This window comes from Bubalus kerabau, chromosome 5 (genome assembly GCF_029407905.1).
Source record: "Bubalus kerabau isolate K-KA32 ecotype Philippines breed swamp buffalo chromosome 5, PCC_UOA_SB_1v2, whole genome shotgun sequence".
In the NCBI taxonomy this organism is placed as follows: domain Eukaryota; kingdom Metazoa; phylum Chordata; class Mammalia; order Artiodactyla; family Bovidae; genus Bubalus; species Bubalus kerabau.
The window spans coordinates 23,084,184-23,111,443 of NC_073628.1; the positions used below are offsets into that span (position 1 = coordinate 23,084,184).

At 49.7% G+C, this 27,260-nt stretch overlaps 1 protein-coding gene across 1 annotated transcript in view; it reads right to left on the minus strand.

The window, feature by feature from the left end:
* The window catches only part of PKNOX2 (PBX/knotted 1 homeobox 2), a 297,363-nt gene that overhangs the window by 89,370 nt on the left and 180,733 nt on the right, over nucleotides 1-27,260 (minus strand). Inside the window, exon 3 of the mRNA XM_055581247.1 lies at nucleotides 15,178-15,282. The gene's annotated coding sequence lies outside the window, so the exon portion shown is untranslated. The remainder of the gene's footprint in view (nucleotides 1-15,177; nucleotides 15,283-27,260) is intronic.

A 27,260-nucleotide genomic window follows, 5' to 3' on the forward strand; every position in this document is an offset into this window, starting at 1 on the left:
CACACACACACACAAGAGTGGTCTGCACCCAGAAATCAGCACTATCCAGGCTGACAGGAGATTTTTCCATCTGGAGCCTGCTGGGCTGTGGAGCAGGGTCTAGAGGCCACGGGAACAATTTTCTGAGGACCCAGATGGCCTCTGCCCCTCCTCTCCTTCTCTCTGGGGTCACCACAGGCCACTAGGCCACTGCCCTACTGCCCTCTGGGAGCTTCTCCTGCAAAAAACAGGAGGCCTTTTCATCACGGGCTTAAGTTTCCTTCCCTACGTGCTCAAGCACAGAGCCTCTGGTAACCCGACTCCGGGGGGACCGGGAGCCCACCACCACATCCGGAAGCTATTGCTTTTCTTCACCCGCACAGGTGCCCCTTCTTCCCACCAGCTGGGCTTGGGGTGCAGAGGGTCCACGAGGGAGCATCCCGGAGAGGAATGTGGGGGTCTGACTTCTCTTGGCCGAGGCTCCACAGCGGGGGTGTGGGGAACTCCTTTAGCCATCACTGGGCGCCAGGCCCTTTGGGGAACCCTGCCTTTCTGGTGCTTTGTTTGGGAGGCTGGAGGGCGCGGGGGCCTCGGAGTATTCGTTTGTGGCCGACGGCCGGGAGGCTGCTCCACCCTGTCCAGAGGCCCCAGCCCTCTGTCACCGGACACCAGGGCTCTGGAGGGACACAGCCAAGACTGCAAATGGAGGACACACGAGGAACAGTTTACCACCGAGAAATATCCCACGTCACAGGACTGTTTTCAACGCTGAGCACCTTTATTAAGGGGAAGCTAGGAAGGAAAAAAAAAACAAACCCTAATGCAACACTCAACCCCACAGTGATATCCAGGAAGAAATCATTTGTCACTGATATTATCATCCAAAGGAGCTAAAACTGCCATTTTACAGAGCTCAGGGGCCGAGAGAGGCTGTGCGCACAGGTTGGGGGTGGCCGAGGGACGTGAAGGCCACCCCTTAGGAATTAGGGAGGAGCAGCCCGGGAGCACTCACTCCCTCTGCCTCCTCAGCTCCAGCTCCCCAGCCCCACAAGGTGAGGCTCTACTGGAGCCCAAACTCCAGCTTGTTGACAAACAGACTGAGAAAAAAGACCCAAGCTTGTTAGGAAGGAGCTCATTAGGACTTGTTGACAAGAAACCCATTAGACCAATTAACATTCTATTAACAGCCCGGGGCACCAAGGGGTTAACGCTGCCCAGCAGTAATTGGGCTGGGGTGCCTGGGTTGGGGGCTCAGGGCCTTAAGGATGAGAAACTAAGTCTAATTGGGAACTCTCGGGCCAGGCCAGCCGGCCCCACAGCATCAGGAGCAAGCTCCCTGACCCCGGCTGACCCTCCCCTGGAAGGCCTGAGGTGGGAGAGGGGACAAAGGGATCAGCTTCCCTGTGGCTCCCCACTGTGCCTCCCCCCCTCCACTGGAGGCTGGGTAGGTGGCTGGCACAGGACAGGCTGGGGAGATGTTTCCACCCTCTGGGACACCTACCCTTCTTCCCTCCCTTCCCCTAAACCCCCTGGACCAGGGAAGGGTTCTGTGTTAGCCCTGGGAAGTAAGTCTCTTTTGGAGAGCTTTTCAGTAATATTGCCCTCTCTTACAGAACCTCTTTGGAGCTGCTAGGATCCTTGAGAGCCCAGGGCCTGAAGAGGGGTGGGGAGGAGTGGGAGGCAGCTCTGGTCCTGGGCCTGCCCCCTTTCCTCCCACCTCCCCCCTTTCCTCCCCACCCCTACCACCCATCACCCTCCCCGCCTCCCTGTTCCCATCTTCCCTCCCTCCTTCTCTCGCTCCACATAAGGGCATCAAAGAGGCAGCACTGAGGCGCCCCCTGGCCCAGGAGCCCTCCTCTTCTGTCCCCCCTACACTGGTAGTATTTTATCATTTTCCTTTCCCTGCTCCTAGAAGAGGCGTGGCAGTCTGGGCCTCCATTTCCTCATCTGTAAATCCCCAGTGATCATATGGAGGCTGAGCTTAGGGTCAGAAAAGGCTGGGCTCCACACCCAGCTCTGCCACCTCTCTGACTGTAGGAGTCCCTTTCCCTCTTGGTCTGCAAAACGAGGGAATTCACTAGAATATTCCCAAAGCCTCTGCCCAGGGTTAGCACACCACACAAGCTCTGCTGAATAGAATGGAAACAGTTGAAGCTGGTAGCTTCGTTCTAAAGCCTCCCTCATTTGAGAGTGAAGCAAGGGGGCCCCAGAGTCCAAGAGAGGCAGGAAGCCTCCTCCACGCCCCCAGCCCAGGGGCCCCCAGGTGGCTCCCGCCCCCTCCCCCAACCCCAGGCCCGCCCCTCTGAGCAGCTGCCCAGGCCAGGGTTCTGACGTCTAGACAGATTTGCAGGAGGCTGAAATAACACAGTGAACTCAGCAGGAGGGCCCGAAAGGCTGCATTAGTAACCTGGCTGGCTCAACCGTAGGCAGTTCCCTTTATTTTCCTTCCGCGGAGAGCCTGGTCCAAAAGGGAGTCTCCGGCCCAGCTCCCTTGCCAGAAGCAGCCCGTAGGTGGCGCCGCGGAGCCCCGCTTTAATTGCATTATATAATATAACCTGTTTACTAAATCATGTAATCAGTCGGTTTAGGATTTACAGCTTCGGATGTGTATAGAGAATTGGACTTTGAGTCAAATTTAAAAACAAATAAAAATGAGAGGCAGCTGTTGCTGATAGTGTGATATTCATCTTTTGGAAACAAATTCACCCCGCTGCTATAAATTATGCCTGGGGAAAAAAAATGTGTTGGTGGTGGGAAGGAGTTGGCTATGTCTCCTATGCTGGCAACTCGGAGCGATGAATCTTGAAATAACGGTGTCAACCTGTCACTGATTTCATGTGACTCTGTGGATTTATCTAAAGAAACACAAGCATGCGCGTGCACACACACACTCAGACAAACACACACACACACACACACACACACCCCAGGTCTCTTTCGCAAAACCCAGTAAGGGTTAGAAACCGCAAGGGGAAAGCTGAGTGCTTAGAGGAACTGGATGGTCCCCGATCCTTGGTGCTTGGAGTCAGCACCGGGGTGACAAGGCTTAGGCGAGTGTGGGGATAGATGGTGGGAAGGATGGAGGTGAGAGAGAGGACACACCCATGGGTGGGAAGCTTCACAGTGTAAGCAGGTCTGGTGGAGGTGTTTCAGAGAGGTGAAGGGTCCTTGTAGAATAAAGGGAAAGGGCCAGCCCCGAGAGCCGCCCCGGACCAGCACAGCAAGCGCTGGATCTGGGCTTGCCGTTCAACCCAGGTGCTAGGGAGCCAGGCGGAACCTCAGGGCCTGGGGTGACAGGAATGCTGTGGCCTAGTGACTGTTGTTTCCCACTCCCCCCGCACCATCTTTCTGACTTTGGGTCCTAGGGGCAGATAGAATCCTCTCAATGTAATGAGGCCAGGATCAGCATGGGAGCCAGAAGAGTAATCCAGTCTACACTGGAGGAAGTATTAGGATTCGCATTCAGGATCAGACTCCCCAGGCTCACTCACTGAGCTGAAGGCTGGCCGAGAGGTCACACCTCCCCCATCACCAGGGTCCCAGGGGGTCACTGCTCCCAGCACAGAGCTCAAGTCCTGGCAGAACGTCTCAGCCAGAAGGGCGACCTCCCTGGCGCCCTTCTGGTTCCTGCTTGGAACTCTCAGTGGGGAATGATTCTCTACAGCAAAGGTGACAGCCAAGACAGCAGGCAGCTCCGGCCCTCATGGTCACCCACAGCCCTCTGCTCTGACTGCCCTTCGCCACCTCTCTGGGCAGCCCACTTGGGAGGTGGAGCCAGGTCATGACCTCTTGTGACGGTGCTGGTTTCCAAGGAACAGAGGAGCCAGTGGGTCCAGCCTGAGTTTGACCAGCCTGTCCAGTTTCAGTCTCCTTGGGAGATGGGGAATCTCCCTCTCTCCACCTCTCTCTCCTCCTTCAGCCCGTAACCTCCCTTTGGTCTCTGGAAGAGGTCGGAACCATCTGTGGACCGTCCCAGCAGCGAGGTCCTCTCCGTGGCCTGTGGTCCTCCCTCCAGGAGCCTCCTCCTCCTCCCCTCTCCCCACTCCAAGGCCATTTCATTCTTTGTGCTGGAATAACAATATGTCTCCTCTGGGGCCAGGTCTAGGAGTCATTTCTGTGCTCAGGGACCCCAGTCTGGGGATGGGCTATAGCTTGCTGCGAGACCCAGTTCTGGGAGGAAGGGGCTTATAATCCACTCTGGACTCCTCTGTGCCCACAGTGTAGTGTGTGTGTGCTGGGGTAAGGGGGGTGTTGGCGGGGCTTGTGACATTCCCTGGGTGTTGCAGGGATGCTGGGAATCTCTGACCCAGGTCAGTGGCTCTCCTCACCCCTGATCGGCTTTCCAGGGGAGGAGACCCATCCTGCCCCACTGCCTCTGACTCACGGGGGGTCCTGGCACCTCAGCACCCAGAGTTAGGGCTGTAGCTTTCTTTCCTTTATGTACCCGGTTCCCTTTTACTGTTCAACTTGGTTTCAAAAAAAAATGGACCAGGGTCAGAGTTAGGAGAGCAGCCTTTACTGTGGCCCCAGAATCTCTCCTGTCTGCTCCTGCTTCGCACACAGGGACCAGGAAGTGACAGTCCCCCGTTTTCCTCCCTGCGTTGGCTGTCACACCTTTTCTGGCTTCAAAAAGCCGCTGATATATTTTACAAACTGAAACAGCAATTTAATTCCCCCTGATAGCGGCAATTGTCCATTAGATCTTCCTACCGAGGAGCTTAACAATAATTCCTTTCATCCAACTGCTTGCTTCTTCTTGATCTGAGAATCAATCCCATAAATAGCAGGCGAGAGTCTTCACATTACTCTCCCCCTCCAGCTTTTAGCATTTTGATGAAGATTCTCATCTCCTCTTTAAGCACTTTACAACTTGGTGATTTTTCCCCCCTTTGGTTCCTTTAAACAAAATAAAACAAAAAAGCAGAAAGGGGTGTGGGGGGGAGCATGCTAGCTATAAGGGTAAGCACAGCCCTGCATTCTTCTTACAGAGAAGTAGTATGTACTTTCTCCTGCTGGAAGGCAGGGGGTTGGCAGCAATGACCCCCAAGGGTCACCTCCAATCTGCCTTCAAGCAAGTGCTGCGCTGCCCCAGAGGCCCCATTGGTCTGGTCCTAAATTTCACCCACAGCTGGGTCCTGCTTTTGCCAGTGATGCTCGACTTAGCCCTGTCTCTGCATCTCAGGAAAGGGGGTTGGGGGAGGCCATCGCTGGTTCCAGGCACGAAGCCTCTCCCCAGGCCCGTGACCAGGGTCCCGCCCATCCCTTGGGCAACTCTGGAGCCTAGAGATGGGAGTCCGCCCTCTCTTTTTCATCTCCAGCCCTCTTCATCTCTATCCAAACAGCATGAGTGAGAGAGTGGGGAGGAACGGAGACAGGAGAGAGCTTGAGGCCTTTCAATCAATTATTTTTCTTCTCTCTCAAACGTGCAGGCAGTCCTAGGGGTCTGGGGCAGAGGAGGGCCCTGCAACTCTTACATGGGAGCAGCCAGGGTGGATTGCCAGGGCAGCTGGGAGCCCTGGCCAGCTCCCCCGGGACCCCATCATGTGCTCCTTGTCTGCACACATACACAGAGAGAAACAAATCTAAAAATGAACCCAGGGACTGAAATCCCCCTCGACAAACCCGAATCCCAGGTTTATTATTATTTGTTGAGAGCTGACAGCAGCCACTGCTCAGGAACTGAGCTGAGAAAACAACACGGGCTGGGCCCCTGAGGCTTGCGACTCAGCAGAGACAGACAAACAGCTCAGACGCTGGGGACCCCAGATGGAAAGAGTGTTTCTGCTGTCCTACCTGCCTGCTTCCTCCTATCAGTCAACTGCCTTCTCAGAGGTAGTCACCCGGGAGGCCGGCCCTCCCTGGGAGCCAGGAAGAAGAATAGAAGTGAGGGGCTGGGATGGAGGTGCAGGGAGGGATCTGGTTGGGGGAGTTCCCAGAACTAAGGGACCCAGGCACCTATCGGGCATGGCACCTGAGACGCTCTCAGATTCTCCTGGAAGCAGAGGATGCTAAGAGGGTCAGCCAGGCCCCCTTTCTCTCTGAGAAGGACTGCACCACATTATCTGGCTGGATGATATCTGATTTCATTTTTAAAAACTGCCTCCAGAGGGGGAAAAAAAGGGGTCAAGAATCAGGGCTATGAAAGCAAGTAGTCCTTTGGGCTCAGTTTATCATTGAAAAGCCACTCATCCCCGATACTTCCTGACTCAGCCCATAGCTGTCCTCACTCTGGGCCCTCGGTGAGCCCATGAGAAAAGACAGGGGGACCCCGTAGAGTCCACAGCAATGTGGTCAGCTTGTGGGAGGACAGGGCACCAGCCAGGTGCCTTGGTCCTCACGGCTGTTTGGAACTAGAGCAGGTACGCTGGCTCTGTGTTCCTGATCTGTCAGAAAGCCAGCCCTGGGGGGTAAGGGAAGGGAGGATGGCATCTTCCATGTGAAAGGGGGTGATGCCGGGCAGTCACCCTTGGGTTTCAGCATCCAAGCCCCAGCTAGCAGACAAGCCCCATCTACCTCCCGAAAAATGGTTCCTCTGTGGTGCTTCTCTGCTGGCAAGGTCCTCTGTGTTACACGACCACACCTCTGCCCGCATCAAAACTTTGCTCAAAGCCTTCTCTTCCACGAAGCCTTTCTTCACTTTCTACTCCAGGACCATCCTCTCAGCTGGAGCCCTGCCTTCAGGCAGAGGGAGGGCATGTAGCAGGATTTAGCGCTATGTTGTTTCTATGTCCTGGAAAGCCTGCTTCCCACTTAGGTCTCATCTTGCCCATTGACCTCTATGTTCCCAGCAGACAAGATCATGGCCTTGCCTTCCTTTTCCTTCTGGGGAAAAAGGTCTGTGCAATGTGATTTTACAAGGTCTACCTCTTTATGGAGGGCTTCCCAGGTGGCTTTGTGGTAAAGAATACGCCTGCCAATGCAGGAAATACAGGTTCGATCCCTGGGTCAGGAAGATATCCCTTGGAGAAGAGAATGGCAACAACTCTAGAATTCCTGCCTGGGAAATCCCAAGGACAGAGAAGCCTGGTGGGCTACAGTTCATGGGGTCGAAAAAGAATTGGATACGACTGAGTGACCAAACAATAATAACAACCTCCTTACAGAGCCTGGATAGACATAAAACTTCCTTTGGTTTATTGCTGAAATGTCAAACAGACCAATAAATCTAAGGATATTAGATACTAGGACTTGAAGAAAGGATAAATCTTTAAGTCCCAGCAGTCATTTACACCTTAGTGAGAATGAGTTTGTTTCCCTGGAGCCAGTTTTGCCCTGGAGTGAGATGATAATCCAGAATTATTAACGACTTCAACTCACTGAGCCCTTGCCATGCACCAGGCATTATGCTAAGCTACTGTCACAGAGAACCCTATTTATTTTTCCCAGCAACCATAAGGTATAGGTGTGATAGTTGTCCCCTTTCAAGGATGTGAACACTGAGGTTTGGAGTGGTGGAGAGAGTTCTCAAATGTGACACAAGGCCTGATTTCAGAGTCTGAACGTTTAACCTAGAAGTCTGGGGTGGAGGCGGGGAACACCAGCGGAGCCCTGGAAATGGAACAGGAGAAAGACAAAGCTGACTGTGCAGAAACTACCATCTGGAGTCAGGACACCCAACACAGGTGGTCCTTCACTTCCACATGCCCTGAAGGTCAAAGGGTCACATCGTATCGACACACCTAAATGTCACCTGTCTGCCAAATTTGGGCTTTTGCACCTCACTAACGGGCACATACTTTATGCCTGTGGATGGTGAGGCCTCTTAAACAGCAACTGTTCATTTCTGTCAGTCCTGTCTTCTCTGGACAGCAGGGTGTGTGCAAATTCATTTAAATACTGTATTGCATTTGCTCTTATTATTGTATAAAAATGAATGGAAGATGGGAAACAAAATGCTGCTAACACCCATGAGAAGTCGGGGCCTCACAAACACAATGCAACCAAGACAGAGATGCTTCCATGGGCACTGAGAGAGGCAGGTCTGAGCCTCCGTCGGGAACTCACTGGACTGTGGGTTCAATTATGAAGGGAAAGAACAAGATTTGAGAACGACTATGAAATGACGGAATACATGGTTGAAGATGGCATGTAGCAGGTGATCACGTGTCTCGGCCTTGGGCTCAGAACCCTGGGAGCTGGTGCCAGGCAGGGGCGGGGGCTGCCTGCGCCCTGACCCCTCACCATGCAGGCAGCTCGGGGCCGGGATCCGACTCACGTCGGCGGGGATGCCGGCAATGTCTCCCTTCTGTGTTGCAGCCTGGGTAGGGTGGGGAGGGAGGGTGCCTGCAGTCTACTTGCTCTCTGTGAAGTCTTTCTGCTTGGCCTTCTTTCTCCGCCCCACCCATGGTTTTCCAAGGACCACCCGCAGCTGCAAAGAAGTCCCTGTTCTGGAGGGAAATATGCCGTGACTCACAGGCTCAGAGGCACCTGGCTCTATCTGAGGAAAGCCTGTCTGATGGAACAGGACTGGCTTTTATTCAGGTTAGGGGCACCCCATGCTCAGGGAGCATCCCTTGACATAGCTCCCTGAGTCCTCACTTTATCCCCTTGCAAAAGCCCCTTTCCTGCAAACCTTCCTTTCAAAACTGCCTCCTTCTTCTCCCAGCCCAGAGAGGTTTCAGGCAGCTTCTGAAGGGGTGACCAGCAAAGACATCTTTGCTGGCCAGCAACGGGATTATTACCCACAGCCTCCAAAGCAGGAAGCAATTAAACAAAAGTGCAGGGGGCTAAAGCTCTGTTCTGCGTCCCCCTGGCCCCTGCCAAGCTCCATCCCTTGAACCTCCAGCTTTGAAAAGGGGTCAGTAGTTCTCGGGTTTCTAACAGGGAAAACTTGAGTCATATGCTGGCCCTTTCTACCGCACTCAACTAAGAAGTGTTCCATATTAGCAGCGGGTGTCTTTGAATGCTAGCCGCTTGTCCAAAAATTATAACTTGCCTCAAATGCTGCCCTTTGCAGGGACGACTCATTCCCTATCATTGTGGTCTCGGTGGAAAGAAATCCCGCCTTCATTAGAGAAACTTTGGGAACTCGAAGTTCAAGTTGTGCTTCTACTTGGGCCATTTAAGACAGACCCCATGGAGGGCAAGGTCAGGGCGGGGAGGCGGGGACATGGAGACAAATTCACGAAGTGGACTCTGGACCTGGGGGACCAATTAGGATACTTCGATTAGAACAGAGAATGATCTTTTAGGATCTGAGTGCTTGTTGATCTGGGTGTTCCAGGGTCTGGCCCGTTCAGGGAGAAGGAGAGAAGCATGTCAACTCCCAGTGTAGAGATTCTATCCAGAGCAGAGTGGCCTGGGCAGGGCAGGAGAGAAGAGTGTGAGGTGTCTGCTCCCAGAGCCCATCGCTGGGGAAGGGAGGAGGAAAAAGTGGGAATTCTCAGCCATGATGCCTCCAAGGGCACAGGTGGCCTCAGGCTGGGCAAGATCCCCACTATCCACAAGCCTCTCTGATCTCCTTTTTAGGGCCTGGCTGTCTCAGGTCAGAGCATCGGCTCTACAGCCCGGGGACAAGAAGTCTGCTGTTTCTTTGTTCTGGGATTCATAAAAGTGTAAAAAAGGATCTCACCTAATGAGGCCCTTGCTGTGGTCAGGGATTATTTCACGAACAGGAGCAGTGTATGCATGTGAGCTGAGATAGTCTGGGGAGTTCAGGGCAGGGTGGGCAGAGGGAGATGAAGAGAGGAGGCCCGTGTAAGAATGATCAGGAAGGTCAAGGAGAGCGGTCCCCAACAGGATCAGTGTTCAGGGGATGCTGATGAGATCTGAGGTTTCAGAGACCTGTCTGTCGCTGGGGGCTGGTCACTATGGCTGCCCTGGCTTGAGCTGACCGTTGTCCTCACTCCTTACTCTTAGCTTCTTCCTCAAGCCCAGAAGCAGCGTTGGACGCAAAGCTCCAAAGAAGACTGTGCAGAGCAGTTTGCCGGAGGGCCGGCAGAGCCGTGGTGGGTCTGAGTGCTGCCTAGAGGAGAGGTACAGAGGAGAAAATCCCGTCCGAGGCCACAGGCAAGTTGAGCGGGGCTCCTACCCAGAAACCAACAGTCATTTACTGAGCACCTGCAATGTGCCAGGCTCTGCAAAGGGCCTTGGACGTCCCAGAAGGAGAAAACAGGGACGAGTGGAATAAATAAAGATACGAGATGAAGCAAGATAGATGACTTCAGATTTCAAGGGATCCCGAGGGCTGAGTAAGAGAAATAAAAAAGGAGCAAACCAAATCTCAAGCCTCAGCACACAGTGGTGGAAATTCAGAACTTTAAAAAGAAAAGAAATCTAAAAGTGGATTCTCACTGCCAGACTGGAAATAAGAGAGTGAAGCAGCACCTTCAGGATCTACGAGAAAATGGTGTGGAACGTGGGACTTGCTCTGAGTTCTCTCAGTCAGGTTCAAAGAGAAGATCAAGTCTGTTTTGGATACATGAGGACTCAATTTACTCCCCTCCCATCAATATAAAAATAACTAGAGGTGATAATTCAAAAAACAAGGAGGCTGGAGGAAGAAGACAATGGAAAACAAAACAGAGCTGCAGCCCAATGGGACGAAGGCAGCTGGAAGGACGGAGGGGTGGGCATCAACCTGGGGCCTCGGGAGGCTCTAGGCAATGGCCAAGTGGTGAGAACAGGGTTCCATTCCTTTTCCTGGGGTCAAATCCCAAGAGTAAGTTCTGTGGCTGAATAACATTTCCACCTTGTTATCAACCTATAGACAAGGCCTGGAAAATTCAATGAACTGTATAGTCCATGGGGTCGCAAAGAGACGACACAACTGAGCGACTTTCACTTTCACTTTGGGGCTTCCCTATTAGCTCAGTTGATAAAGAATCTGCCTGCACTGCAGGAGACCCTGGTTCTATTCCTGGGTCGGGAAGATCCCCCAGAGAAGGGAATGGTTACCCACTCCAATATTCTTGGGCTTCCCTTGTGGCTCAGCTTGTAAAGAATCCGCCCACAATGCAGGAGACCTGGGTTCTCTCTCTGAGTTGGGAAGATCCCCTGGAGAAGAGAAAGGCTACCCACTCCAGTATTCTGGCCTGGAGAATTCCATGGACTGTATAGTCCATAGGGTCACAAAGAGTCGGACACGACTGAGCGACTTTCACTTCACTACCAAGCTATAGTCAACATGTGGAGGTAACCACAGTTATTTAACAGAATAAAAATCTTCTAAATCTTATAAAGATAGCACATAAACTATACTAAATATAGTATAACACTGTGCACTCTGTAATATATATATTCTGTATTATATATAATACTATCGACTAAAAATAGATAATATCGAATATAGTTTGATCAAACTAATATAAATTGGAAGGAGAAGAATGTGTGCTTGTTTCCCCAACTTCCACAGCAGATAATTTATAAATAAACACATACATTAGCAAGAGGGACTGAGGAAATTTCCTGGTGGTCCAGTGGATAAGACTCCAAGTTTCCACTGTAGGAGGCATGTGTTCAATCCCTGGTCAGGGAAGTAAGATTCCCATGCTGCCCAGAGAGGCCAAACAAATAAATAAATAAATAAAATATCTTAAAAAAGAGAGAGACTGACACATATTGTATGACATAATAAGCAACCACGTGCGTACATGCTCAGTTATGTGACTCTTTGTGACCTTATGACTGTAGCCCGCCAGGGGATTCTCCAAGCAAGAATAACTGGAGTGGGTTGCCATTTCTTCCTCTAGGGGATCTTCCCTACCCAGGGATTGAACCTGTGTCTCCTGCATAACAGGTGGATTCTTTATCACGGAGCCACCTGGGAAGCCCAATAAGTGGCCACAAAATCAGCCAAATCAGAAACTGTTTCTTGGGGTTGACTGGATGGTGAACTAGTGGGTAGAGGTAGGGGAAAGAAGGGAGGCTTTTTAGAATACTATGCAGCAATCAAAAACAATAGACTGAATCGATTTATCTTGACCTGGAAAACTCTCCATTATATAGCCTAGTTTAAAGCAAGTTTTTAGAACAGCATTTGAAACTTAAATCTCACTGTGTTCAATTAAACACCCAAACTGATAAGACGCAGTCCGTGTCCTCGAGGAACCCCACCTCTGCAGCCCCTCTCCATTCCTCTGCTCTACCCCACCGGCTTCTGCTTCTGGAACATCTCTCTTGCTCAGAATTCTGCAAGATGCAGATCTCTTTCTATGCTAGGGGAGAGCTGTTTTATGTATGTTTCAAGTCACAAATGCAAGTTCTTGACTACAAGTTGTAAGTTCCAAGATGGACCTGGATGAAGCCGCCCAGGAGATGAAAGCTTCACGCACAAGTAACTGGCCAGGGGGAAATCAAGTCGGGAAGGGAAATCTGAGAATTACAGATGCCGAGGCTAAAAGGCATCTCACAGCGCTCCCATCCGCGTTTCACATTCACAGATAAAGAACATACGTGGGGCGTGATGGAAGGTCACTGTATTGAATTAGTGCCCAGAAGAGGGGGAGTTGGGCTTGTTACCAACCAGAGGCAGGAAAGAAGCCAAGAGATGCTGAAGCTGGAGCAGCAGCCTGATGCCAGGGCCCTGCAGAGGAGCCCATAGGGAGATGGTGGGGGGTGTGGTGTTTGGGGCTGGGGTCCACTTCAGGAGCTGCTCATGGAGAAGGTGGCTTGACTTTGGGGAAGACCAGGGGAAATCAGACAGGAACACACTTCCTTAGTGTCCACAGAAGCTGGAAAGAAGCAGCTTCGATGTGGGCAGGAGGGGACACGTTGGGGAAGGGCTTGGGAGCACCCATCGTGTGCCAGATGTGCGTGAGGTGCCCTACAGTAGTTCCTGGCATTTCATCCTCACACAAGCCCGGCAAGGTAAACGCGGTTGTCCCAGTCCATCAAGACAGTGATAGTTAGAAAACCTAAGTCATGTAACTTGCCCCAAATCCCGCAGCCAGCAAATGGCAGAGCTGGAATCTGAAGCTGGGCTGCTTTGATCCAAAGTCCCTGCTCAAGGAATAAGAGGGCATCAATCAATGTGTGGTCACTCATTGCTAGGAGGAGTGTCTTTCCCAAACTGGGATAAACTAACCCTTCTCACTTCCTGAATCCTGGGTATGGACTCAGGCCCCCTGCCCAATCCATGAACACCCAGGCATAATGGCTGGCTCAACTGGCCCAGTAGGACCCTGAAAATTCCCACCTCGGAGGAGAACAGGAGTTGGGGTTCCCTTTCTCCCAGCCCCGAGCCCTGCATTGCTTCTGAGATGTCTGGAAGGAGGTGCACTGGAGCATGAATACAGAGTGGAGAAGAGAAGCTGGAAGCCTGGACCCTTGGTTTTTAGTGCTCAGCTCCATACCTGCCCTCCTCCAACCGCCAGGGCACCTCATTGCCCTCACTCCCACCCCCAGATGCTGTCGGCTCCCCCACTTCTCCCCAGCCACCTCCACCCCCAGGGAGCCTCTGACTTCAGCAGGAGGCAGGCAGGCAGGCCCACAAGAGAATGTATGTCAGTTAGGGGTTGTCGTTGACACGTGGAGATCATTAACGAGGCTTATTTTTAAATTGTAATTGCAAAATGTAAATGCTCCCCAAACTGATGTGTAATTGCTACCCCCTCCACCCCAGCCCTTCCCCTCTGGTGCCAGCTTTGCAAGGAGAGAATTAGAAAATAAAAAGGGGGTGGATTATGTAAGCAAAATGATTTTAAAAAAAGAGAGCGAGAGAGCTAAGAATTTAAGTGAGACAGCTGGCGGCTCCCTGATTGCCACACTTCCAGCATTAGCTGCAAAAATTGTCCTTGCCGACTGCACCCACCCAAGCAACGGTGTCAACTGTATTGAGTCCCAGAACACAGAACAGACTGGCGCTCTCTTGGCAAGATGGTTCAGTGGTCAGTGGTCAGTGTGAGTGTGTGTGTGTGTGTGTGTGTGTGTGGTCCTCTTCAATATACATGACATTTCTAATTACCTGCCTCTCTCCTTCTTCTTCTCTTGAGGGAAACAAGGTTTTGTGAGGAATCTGGCAATGATTACTGCCCCCCAAACAAAGACTGGATCGCAGGTGGAACTAGTAAAGAATCTGCCTGACAATGCAGGAGACTCGAGAGACGTGGATTCGATCCCTGGGTCAGGAAGATCCTCTGAAGAAGGAAATGGCAACCCACTCCAGTATTCTTGCCTGAGAAATCCTATGGACAGAGGAGCCTGGCGGGCCACAGTCCATGGGGTTGCAAAGAGTCTGACATGACTGAGTACTGAGCACATATTGGGTCACAAAGACTGGGAAACTAGAAGATCATGGTGGCCCTAACACATCAGGGAAACTTACAAACACCCCAGCAGGGTCCTGTGGATTTGGGGTTGGGGGGTGGAGCCCATCTCACCATAACAGATCCAGCCCTTATCATGGCATACTGGAAAGAAAAAAGACTTGTTTTGGATAACTGGATTTCTAAACCCCTGCCTACACTGCTACTTAGGTCTGTGAGATCATCAGGTTACTTAAGGGGATTTTAAGAACCCTATCTGATAAGAGGATTAAGTGAGATTCTCTGCTTTATACTCTCTAAGGAACTAGTTCTCACAGTTCATCACACACATCTTCGATGCAGTTTCCTCTGTGTTCATCAGAAACACTGGGGGCAGGGTGCAGATTCTCAGTCTAAACCTAGACTCACAATTTGGGATCTCTGGTGTGAGGTCCAGGAACTGAGTTTTTCACAAACACCCCTGGAGACAAGGCTTGCTCCAGAGGGCTGGACAAGTCTTAACATCATGGGTGTGAGCAGCAGCCCATCCCTCCATAGCAACAAGAGTTTATTGTTCATGGAATATGTAGAGGGAAATAGAGGTAGTCAGGGACTAGGCATAGCCCTCGCCCCATCCACCAGGGGCCAAGGAGAAACAGAACGGGTTTGCGTGTTCTGCAGTCATGTGCAGTAAGTGTCAGCTAACGTTATGGGCTGCTTCTCAAGGTTGTCAGAAGAAAAGACAATCTACCTGGAGGGTTTGCTAAGTACTAGTCACTCAGTTGTGTGGGATTCTTTGCTAGTCCATGGTCCGTAGCCCATCAGACTCCTCCATCCATGGGATTCTCCAAGCAAGAATACTGGAGTGGGCTGCCATTCCCTTCTCCAGGGGATCTTCCCAACCCAGGGATTAAACCTGGGTGTCCCGCATTGCAGTAGGATTCTTTACCATCTGAGTCACCAGGGAAGCCTGGAGGGTTTAACCACGTGTTGAAGGATGGAGAACGTTTCTTACTGTTCGGTGATCCCGGTGGCCTCTAGGATGGCCCTCAGGGCACTCAGTCCTCTCCTCACTTCCAGCTGGGCCAGCAATCCTTCCTGTTGACCAGAACCAGTGCACCTGTGAGAAAGGGCAGAGCAGCACTCAGAAGGGAAGGCTAGAGGTGCAGGGATAAAGGGGGACCCCACTCTGCGCCCCCTCCTCCCAGGCTGGTGGTGAAGGATACACTCTGTGTGCTCTGCAGACCTCCTACTACACGATCATTCAAGCCCCTCTCCTCGTTGGGTGTTCAGACCCACCGAGCCGTGTTAGAGCCCAGCCCTTCTCTCGGCAGGAAATGGCCTATGGTTGCCTGTCTGGTCTCCTGGCACCAGACAGCCCCTCTGCCCCAAGTGTGGTCAGGTCACTGAGTGATTTGTGAAGCTTGGGGAAGCACAGCTGGCTTCTTGCTTTAAACTGTAGGGAACTCAGAGAAAGAGTGGCAGTTGCCACCTGCTCAGATGTGTGCAGGAGTTTCAGATGCTTTCCCAGAGGACAGGCTTCATCTGGGGGTCTGAACGCTGTTGGGTGGGAGGAGAGCACTGGTGGGCAGCAGGAAGGAAGAGTCTGGAGGGCAAAGGACCCAAAGCAGTGAAGAACAGCCTTGACCTAAAGGGGGCTTCAGCTGCATGACTTATTTATTTATTATTAGATTTGTGGGTCTTCAGTCACTCAGTAGTGTCCAACTCTTTGCGACCCCATGGACTGCAGCATGCCAGACTTCCCTGTCCTTCACCGTTTCCCAGAGTTTGCTCAAACTCATGTCCGTTGAGTCGGTGATGCCATCCAACCATCTCATCCTGTGCTGCCCCCTTCTCCTCCTGCCCTCAATCTCCCAACATCAGGGTCTTTTCCATGTGACCCTATGGACTGTAGCCCACCAGGCTTCTCTGTTCATGGAATTCTCTAGGCAAGGATATGGGAGTGGGTTGCCATGCACTCCTCCAGGGGATCCTCCTGACCCAGGTTCTCCTGCATTGTAGAAGGACTCTTTACCATCTGAGCCACCAGGGAAGACCATAATTAGATTCAGTTCAGTTCAGTCGCTCAGTCATGTCCGACTCTTTGTGACCCCATGGACTGCAGCACACCAGGCCTCCCTGTCTATTGCCTGTCCAACTCCTGGAGCTTGCTCAAACTCATGTCCATTAAGTCAGTGATGCCATCCAATAATCCCATCCTCTGTTGTCCCCTTCTCCCCCTGCCCTCAATCTTTCCCAGCATCAGGGTCTTTTCCAATGAGTCAGTTATTTGCATCAGGTGGCCAAAGTATTGAAGCTTCGGCTTCAGCATCTGTCCTTTCAATGAATATTCAGGACTGATTTCCTTTAGGATTGACTGGTTGGATCTCCTTGCAGTCCAAGGGACTCTCAAGAGTCTTCTCCAATGCTACAGTTCAAAAGCATCAATTATTCGGCACTCGGCTTTCTTTATGGTCCAAGTCTCACATCCATATGTGACTACTAGAGAAACCATAGCTTTGACTAGATGGACCTTTGTCAGCAAAGTAATGTCTCTGCTTTTGAATATGCTGTCTAGGTTGGTCATAGTTTTTCTTCCAAGGATCAAGGGTCTTTTGATTTCATGGCTGTAGTCACCATCTGTGGTGATTTTGGAGCCCAAGAATATAAAGTCTGTCACTGTTTCCCCATCTATTTGCCATGAAGTGATGGGACCAGATGCCATGATCTTAGTTTTTTTGAATGCTGAGTTTTAAGCCAGCTTTTTCATTCTCCTCTTTCACTTTCATCAAGAGGCTCTTCAGTTCCTCTTCACTTTCTGTCATAAGGGTGGTATCATCTGCATATCTGAGGTTATTGATATTTCTCTCGGCAGTCTTGATTCCAGCTTGTGTTTCATCCAGCCTGGCATTTCGCATGATGTACTCTGTATATAAGTTAAATAAGCAGGGTGATAATATACAGCCTTGACATACTCCTTTCCCAATTTGGAACCAGTCTCTTGTTCTATGTCTGGTTCTAACTGTGGTTTTTTGACCTACATACATATTTCTCAGGAAGCAAGTAAAATGGTCTGGTATTCCCATCTCTTTAAGAATTTTCCAGTTTGTTGTGATCCACTCAGTCAAAGACTTTGGCATTGTCAATAAAGCAGAAATAAATATCTGTCTGGAACTCTATTGCTTTTTCTGTGATCCAATGGATGTTGGCAAACTGATCTCTGGTTCCTCTGCCTTTTCTAAATAATTAGATTAAAATGGATTAATTTTGTTTCTCAACATTTGAAATGGACCAAAATGTTCAAAAATGAGTTTGGTGGTCAGCATTGGTATAAGGCCTGGCCTGATACTTCCCAAACACATCAATTTCTCCTTGTGGATCGAGTTTCTAATTTGACTCCAGTTGAGGCTGCGCTTGGGGCAAGGATGACAGGGGGTGGTGGGATGGGGGTGTTTAGGAGGGGGGCTGCTATACCTGAGCTTTGTTTTCAGGGCAGCCTCATGGACCACCTCCAGCCAAGAGCCCCAACCCTGCAACCAGAGGTAAGTGTGTCTTTAACATTGATAATTCCTTCCTAGTTAACACCATCTTAGTCTCCCTGTAAAAACACATTTGCACCTTAGTAAAGAATGTAATTAACTAGTGACATGACAACAGGAGGAGCTAAACAGCGGCTGGGCTTGGAGCTGCCCTGGGAACTGGGAATTCAGACATTTGCCTGAACAAGACTTCCCTACTTCCTTCCTGGGAGTTGTGCATGTGTGTGTGTGTGTGTGTGTGTGTTTGGCCTACGTGCACTGCTGGGAGGTGAGGATGGCAGAAGCGCAGCATCCTGGATCCTCAAGGGTGCATGAATTCCCAGCTGCAGGCCCGAGGAAGCAGGGGAGCTGGGAGATGGGATGAGCTGAGAAGAACTCCAAGAACAGGCAGGGTGGTTAATGAATTTCCATGAGCACAATCTGGGTTGAAACAACCCCCTTCACCACCCTGGACTCAGATTTCTTCGGAGAAGAGATGGCAGATATGAGACATTCTAAGTGGCAGGAGGCTCAGGCCCCTTGGCCACTGCCCAGAGAGGATGCCGTGAGCACCAAGGTACTCCTACCCCAGGCCACTTCTCCTCCACTGGTCTTGACTGTGACTTCTGTGAGTGACTCCTAGTCCTCTGCCCCCACCTTCAGAGAACAAAACTGGGGGACAAACCCACTTCTTCCCTCCTTAAGCCCCACCTCATGTCCTCCTCCTCTCACTTCCCCACTTCCCATCCCTTTCCAGTCCAGGCGGAAGATGGTCTCCAGCCTTTCTGTTAGGGGAAGAACACTGATTGAAACCACCCACCCTGGCCAGGCACCATAGTAAACCATTTGCATGAGCTGTTTTACGACAGGAGGTCCTGGTAAGGAACACAGAACTAATAAGCCTCCACCAACTGGAAGACTTCAGGAAAGGTCAAAATCAGACACCACATGTCTGACCACCTCCCAGAAGCCTCTCTGTCATTCATCCTCCCAGAATCCTCTCTGGCATTCATCTTGGCTGAACAAGGTATGTACCACCAGGAAGGATTCTTGACTTAGAATGATTGGCTAAAGACAACCCAGGAATTAACCCCACCACCATAAAACCCAAAACTGCAAGCCATGTGACAGAGCTGTTCTCCTGGGTTGCCTTACCCTCCTGCTCTCTGCCCGGGTGCCCTTTCCCAATAAAATCTCTTGCTTTGTCAGCACACATGTCTCCTCAGACAATTCATTTCCAAGTGTTAGACAAGAGCCCAGTTTCGGGACCTGGAAGGGGTCCCCCTTCCTGCAGCATTTCCACTCTCAGGGATATTCCTAGAAAGGGCCCTCCTTCCTGGTCATGCGGGCCAAGTCCTTCCAACTTGTGAGCCACCTCCAGGCTTCCCAGGCAGCCAGCTGCATCCTGCATCCATCCAGACCCACGCCCGGGATGGGTGCACAGCTGTGTCATCTCCCACTCCAGAATCCTCAGTGACTCCCTCTTCACAGGCACCTACAGGTGTTCAGTCTCGCGGCAAACCACTCTGCCTTCTGGGCTCAGCTTCTACCCTTTACCTGCAGACTGTCTACCTTCCATCCACTCATAACACCTTCCATTCCCCAAGCTGCTCCACAACCTCCTCCTGTTCTCAATGCCCCAGTTCTACATTTCTACCTGAAAAGACCCTCACGATTCTTCAGTGTTCAGTGTGAACATTCTGGCTTTTTCCTCTACAGCTAGCCGCCATTGTATCTCCCTCTGAGTTTCCTAGGAACACGCTGCTTGTCATCTTCTGAAAGCTCTCGCCACATTCCGTATTATGGTCTAGTTATTTTACATGTCTTTCATTTCTTTCCAAACTGGAGGCTCCTCATAGGCAGAGACCCTGTCTTACATCCACGTAATTGTTCAGTTTACAAAGTACTTTGATATGTAATATCTTCTTTAACTCTTTAAACAATCTTTAGATGGCAATATTTCAATATAATGGCTTCCCAGGTTGGGCAGTGGTAAAGAATCCACCTGCCAATGCAGGAACTCACATTGGATCCCTTGGTTGGGAAGATCCCCTGGAGAAAGAAATGTTAACCCACTCCAGTATTTCTTGCCTGGAAAATCCCATGGACAGATGAGCCTGGCGGGTTATAGTCCATGGGCTTGCAAATAGTCAGACACAACTGAGCGACTGAGCATGCATTCATTTCAATACAGTAACAACTTTTATTACCTTTACAAATTAATATATGTTTATTGCACAAAATAGATAAAGAAGACAGAGAATTTTTTTTTTTTTTTTTGGTGGTGTGTTGCAGCTTCTGGGATCTAGTTACCGAGCCAGGAATTGTACCTGGCCTCTGGCAGTGAAAGTACTAACTCCTAACCTCTGGACCTCCAGGGAAATCCCAGAAATTTTAAAGTGAGTTGTGATCCTATCATACAAAAATAATCACAGTTAATATGAAGGGTAAAACCCTTCTTTCTTCAAAACAGCATCATACTATACATATTGTTTGTTCTGGAAGCAGTTGTTTATATTTAGCAGCATACCATAAATACCTTTGCATATGATCTTAGTGACTATGTCATGTTCCATTTACAGATGTACTACAATTATCCAACCAATTGTCTATTATTTCCAGATTTTGCTACTATAAACAAATAATTCCCATTCCTTTATTTTTTTTTAATAATGTAGACCATTTTTTAAAGCCTCCACTGAGTTTTACAATATTGTTCCTGTTTTATGTTTTGTTTTTTTTTTGGCCAGGAAGTGTGTGGGATCTCAGCTTTGCGACCCAGGGATCGAACTCACAACCCCTATATTGGAAGGCAATGTCTTAACCACTGAACCGCCAGGGAAGTCCCATAAAGCCCATTCTTATAGCTGAGTTTTGCTCCAGACTTGATTATTGTCTTAGGAGAAGTTTATAGATGTGGAGTTGCCAGATCTAAATGCATATTCATTTGAAAGAATAATGACTTGCAGAAGGTCACACGTATTTACATCACATCTGCAATTTATGGGAAATACCTTTTTTCCTGTTGGGTAGTTCATCTCATCGTATCAAGGTGGATATCGAGGCTGAGGAAAGTCGAACATCAGACTTGCCTAAGAAGACAAGCGGGCACACAGCACGTCTTCTGGCTCCGGATATTTCGCTCTTCCAACCTCCCCACCTCTCTTTGTTCTTGTATTTCTTACCGGCACAGAGGGAAGCCTGCAGTGTAAATGCTACGGAAACGCTGGGCTTCCTGAAGGACGAGGCAAGGTGATGTGTCCTAAGTAGCGGGGTGGGCTACTCCTGGGGGCTCAGCTCGTGTCAGCCTCCCCTGCCTCGTGTCCCAGGGGTCTGAGACCTATTTTGGCAGAGGACAGCTCTGGTCTTAGGTAGACTTTTAGCTATTGCTTCCTCCCTTCTTCTGGGCAGATGCAAACTGCTTCAATGTAGACTCCATGCATTGAGAACCTACCATGTGTTAGGGCCTGAGCGTGCAAAGATGAAGCACACACACACACCGAAGCTCCCCACATCTCAGAGGGCATAACTTGTCGCGCGTGGATGCTGCTGCTGCTGGCTGTTGGTCCCACTGCCCCTCCTCTGCCAAAGCCCTCATTGCCAGGGGCAGAGGACAAGGCCCGAGTCAGGGTTGCAGAAGGAGGCTGACCTGCCTGCCCAGTGTGTCCGGCAGCCCCTTCTTCTAATTGCAACCCTTTCTGGCCCTGAGGGGCCAGAGCTCCCTCTCTGCATCTCGCTGCAGTACTTGCTTCTCTGTGTTTCTGCTCCAGCTGTACCTCTGCCCCTGCCCTCACCCCTAACACAGCACAGAGGGAATCACACCAGTTTAGGGAAAAGACGCCAACCTTGCCCCACTGGGGGACTAATAAATACATAGCCGAGAGGGGAAGGACGGTCCCTGGTGATGCCCACGTGTCCTACGCAGGGCACCGCTTCAGGGCTACAATACACACAGATTTCCCCTTTCCCAGAACTGACGACTGCCTGGTTCCCACCAGCCTGGAGAAAGCTTCAAGGCGGAAAGAGAGCCTGTCATCTTTTTCTGTCACTGCCATCTCTTCCTCTGAGCATAACAGGGCAACTCATAGGGCAGAAGGGCCAGAGGAGAGTGAAAGACAGTCTGGGCCAGAGGGCAAGGCCATCCTCCCCCATGCTCATGCCCACCTTGCCCTGAGGAGGGTCCCGCATGTGCCTTTTTAGATCTTTCCAGAGAAAACTCAGTCCCCTTTGTTTGGTCACCATGCAAAGTCCTTCTCCTCTAAAGGCTTGCAGGCAGTCTGTAATACCGCTGCCCTGACCCCGGAGCTGGGCTGGGGTCCAATTAACAAACAGCTGGATAGGCATGGAGGTGGACAGAGAGACAGACAGAGAGACAAATGGGGAGACATGGGCCCATGTGACCCAATGGCCCAGATGCTTAAGGGACAGGAGGAACCAGGACCTTCAGCTTGAAGAAAAGGTCCCTCTGTCCCCACAAGATCCCCAAGGAAAGCAGTGGCCCTGCCCCTGATTTTTAGCTCTGGTCAGGCCCCTCTCTGCCTCCCTGAGGCATTTAACCAGGGCGCCCTCTGACCTCTGATGGATGGCAGGCTTCCCTGGAGAACACCTTTGCCTGTTCAGCGGGTCTGATTTACACTTTTCAGATGAACAGGGCAGTGCTGAGGACTGAGCCTCTGGAATTCTGGCCAGACACCCAAACCAAAGGCCTGCCCCCTGTCCACTTTAGGGAGCTACCCCACCCTGGTATCTGTCCCACGAGCAGAAACACTGGAGTCTTTGTCCTCACTGGCCCAAGAGCCTTGAGAGAATCCATTCTGTCTGGAGACCCTCCAGGGCCTGTGTTTGCATAGTACAACCATGTGATTTGCCTACTAGGACCCTCGGGCATTTCCCCAAAGATACAGGTTCCTCTCACCTCCCTGCTGGGGTGGCTGGTTCCAGCTCTGCCAGGAGCTTGCTCTGCAATGTGGCACAAAACCCTCCACCTCTGAATTCCGGTCCATCCCCATCATCGGCACTCTTCATCACTGCTGTCTGCATATAAGAGGTGGGACCTGACACCGTGCCCCGTTCTCACATGACCCCATTCTCTGACTGCTCTTGAGCAGCTATCAAACTCAAACATCCCAGCAAAAGACTCAGAGTTCACCAGAGCTGTGAGGACCATCTCAAAGAGACCGGATTCTAATCCTCTAGGAAGAGAGGGCCTCCTTGGAGGCTAAAATAGTTTACAGGCTTGTTTATACTGCTTCTCCCCAACTCAGAAGTCTGCAATGACTTGCCGAGGTCTATGAAGACAAAATTCAAATTTCATAGCCTCTTTTCTTGTCTTTCATCATCAACCCCAACCTACTTATCTTACTTAATCCCTTGGTTTTTCAAGCCTGAGCCTTTGCTCTAGCCATACCAGCCTGCCCTATCTCACAACTGAGCACACGCCATGTCTGGGCCCTCTTCCTCTCTTTCTCAGCCCACTAGGGCTGCCTGGAGGGCTTGGTGGCCCTCCTTCCTCTGCGATACCCAGGTCCTAGCCAATCCTCAAGTCTTACCTTTCTCTGAATTTCTGCAGCTGAGTGAAGTCAAATTCTTGCTCCTCCATCCTATGACTGGCCCTGAATCTTACTTTATTTTGGCCCTTATTTTGTGAACTTCTGCTTTCCGTGTTTGTCTAAATCTCAATGGCATGCATCATAGATGTTTGAGGACAAGACTGGTGTCTTTGGGACTTGCCTGGTGGTCCAGTGATTATGACTCTGAGCTCCAGGGGGCCCAGGTTCAGTCCCTGGACAGGGAACTAGATCTCACATGCTGCAACAAAGATTGAAGATCCTGAGTGCCACAATGAAGACCCGTGCAGTTAAAGAAATAAATATTTAAAAAAAAGAAAGAGAGAGAGAGAGACTCAAGTCTTCCATTTCTCTTATGTCTCCCATGTGTAACTAGGTTAGTGGTGTGCCTATGCAGATCATCAGCAGGATCATTCTTATCATAGGAAGGGCAACCACTACTGGAAAATGCTAAATTAGATCAGTGCTTAACCAGTTCAGCTAGACTTTGCCTGTTTAGTCATTATTACTCATTGTCAAAGGCATCACAATTCTCTATGCCTCAGTGTGTCTCTGAATTGAAAGATTTGAAGAAAACAATGGGTTGTTTTACATGCTCCTTACACATGCCTCTTAATAAGTTGGTGTGGGAGACAGTACAGTGGGAAAAACTGGATTCAAATCCTAGATCTCCCTTTTCCTAGTTGTATGTGGTATGCTCAGTCACTTCAATTGTGTCCAACTCTTTGCAACCCCTTGGACCATAGCTTGCCAGGCTCCTCTGTCCATGGGATTTTCCCAGTAAGAATATTGGAATGGGTTGCTGTTTCCTCTTCCAGGGGATCTTCCTGACCCAGGGATCGAACTCACATCTCCTGCATTGCAGGCTGATTCTTCACCCCTGAGCCACTGGGGAAGCCCCCTTCCTAGCTCTGTGATCACCAAACTCAACAACAAGGAGTTTACTGGGACTGAACTGAGCGGTTTTACATCAGACATAAGATATGCTCAGTGGATAATAAAGGACTCAGCGTTGACATAGACAAAGCCTGTGATAAATGGTGAATATCGTTGTTAAGACAATGACAGTACGGTGGTTTGTTTAGATCTTGTTTGGCAAAATCATACTCATCCTTTAAGATTCAACTCTGTGAAGTTATCACTCAATGCTCCTCTACCCCCACAAGGCAAGTCACTCCCTCCTTCCCGCTCCCCTGATAACTGGGACTGTTTCTCCTGTAAGATAAAGCCCAAAGTTCTTAGCTATGAACTCCAGGCTGAATCTCATCAATTTATTATTATGTGTCACTAGAGGGGTCCCTCTCATTCAGCTCTGAGCTGAACAAGGGATCCTTACCTTTTATGTTTTCAGCTCTGGCCTAGCATCAGGCTCAATGTGTGTTTGTTAAATGAGGGGATGAACAGACGAGCAGGAGGGCCAAGAGCAGTCAAGAGGCCCGGGCAGAATTTGCCCAGACCCAAAGGTGAGCCTGGTGATAGGAAATCCCGCGTGGAAAGCAAGTGTCCCTTTATTTTTTTAAGATTTTTTTTTTTTTTTTGGATATGGACCATTTTAAAATTTTATTTTTAAATTTTAATTGGAGGATAGTTGCTTTACAATATTGTGTTGGTTTCTGCAAGAGAAAACCATAATTGAAGGGGGTTTTCCTGGTGGCTCAGAATGTAAAGAATCTGCCTGCAATGCAGGAGACCATAATCGAAAAAGACACGTGTGCCTCAGTGTTCACTGCAGCACTATTTACAATAGCTAGGACATGGACGCAGCCTAGATGTCCATCGATGGATGAATGGATACAGAAACTGTGGCACATATGTACAATGGAATATTACTCAGCTATAAAAAAGAAAGCATTTGAGTCAGTCCTAAGGAGGTCGATGAACCTAGAGCCTATGGTACAGAGTGAAGTTAAGTCAGAAATAAAAAGACAAATATTGCATATTAATGCATGTGTATGGAATCTGGAAAGATGGTGCTGATGCAGACCATTTTTAGTCTTCATAGAACTTGTTACAACATTGCTTCTGTTTCATGTTTTGGTTTTTTGGCCATGAGACATATGGGATCTTGGTTTCCTAACCAAGGACTGGACCCACACCCCTTGCATTGGAAGGCAAAGTCTTAACCACTAGGCCACCAGGGAAGTCCCTAGCAATTGGCCCTTTAAACTCATCTAAAATCGGCCTCAAATTTAAAGAATTTGCTCAACTTTTCCAGCAGGATTAACCTTCTTGGGGAAAGCCAGCAGCTCCATCACAAGCCCTTTGACCTTCTCTGCAAACCCTTCCTGTCTGCACCCTCCTTTTCCTCAGCTGAGCTCCATCCTTTTCCTGCTGCTCCCCACCATTCCTCTCCCCAACGGTCAGACCTCCAGCCTTGAAGCCCCTGCTCCCTCAGCCCCCCAGGCTGTTGAATGATCCTGGGTTCTAGGACCGCCTTCCCAATCCAGAAATGGGAGAAGGTCAGTGTGTCCTGACACAGGCTAATCATTGTCTTTCGCCCCCAGGCAAAGCAAGCTGCACTTTCCTCCTCTCCATCAGCTCTGCCACGCCTGGCTCAGCAACAGCCTCCTAATCAGTTTCCCTGAGCCTACCCCCTCCTCCCCATTTGAATGCAGATTTCCAAAGAATAGCAAGGAGAGATAAGAAAGACTTACTCAGAGATAGATGCAAAGAAATAGAGGGAAACAATAGACCGGGAAAGACTAGAGATCTCTTCAAGAAAATTAGATGTACAAAGGGAATATTTCATGCAAAAATGGGCACAATAAAGGACAGAAACAGTATGGACCTAACAGAAGCAGAAGATACTAAGACAAGGCAGCAAGAATACACAGAAGAACTATGCAAAAAAGATCTTCATGACCCAGATAACCATGATGGTGTGATCACTCACCTAGAGCCAGACATCCTGGAATGTGAAGTCAAGTGGGCCTTAGGAAGCATCACTGAACAAAGCTAGTGGAGGTGATGGAATTCCAGTTGAACTATTTCAAATCCTAAATGATGATGCTGTGAAAGTGCTGCACTCAATATGTCAGCAAATTTGGAAAACTCAGCAGTGGCCACAGGACTGGAAAAGGTCCGTTTTCATTCCAATTCTAAAGATGGGCAATCCCAAAGAATGTTCAAACTACTGCACAATTGCACTCATCTCACACAGCAAAGTAATGCTCAAAATTCTCCAAACCAGGTTTCAACAGTATGTGAACCATGAGCTTCCAGATGCTCAAGCTGGAATTAGAAAAGGCAGAGGAACCAGAGATCAAATTGCCAACATCCGTTGGACCATTGAAAAAGCAAGAGAGTTCCAGAAAAACATTAACTTCTGCTTTATTTATTATGCCAAAGCCTTTGAGTGTGAAGATCACAACAAACTCTGGAAAATTCTTAAGAGATGGGAATATCAGACCACCTTACCTGCCTCCTGAGAAATCTGTATGCAGGTGAAGAAGGAATAGTTAGAACCGAACATGGAACAATGGACTGGTTCCAAATTGGGAAAGGAGTACGTCAAGGCTGTATATTGTCATCCTGCTTATTTAACTTATGTGCAGAGTATATCATGTGAAATGCTGGATTGGATGAAGCACAAGCTGGAATCAAGATTGCCAGGAGAAATATCAATAACTTCAGATATGCAGATGACACCACCTTTATGGCAGAAAAGGAAGAGGAACTAAAGCGCCTCTTGATAAGTGAAAGAGAAGACTGAAAAAGCTGGCTTAAAACTCAACATTCAAAAAATGAAGATCATGGGATCACTTCATGGCAAATAGGGAAACAATGGAAACAGTGACAGACTTTGTTTTCTTGGGCTCCCAAATCATGGCAGATAGTAACTGCAGCCATAAAATTAAAAGATGCTTGCTCCTTGGAAGAAAAGCTATGACCAACCTAGACAGCATATTAAAAAACAGAGACATTACTTTGCCAACAAAGGTCCATCTAGTCAAAGCTATGGTTTTTCCAGTTCAGTTCAGTTCAGTCGCTCAGTCGTGTCTGACTCTTTGCGA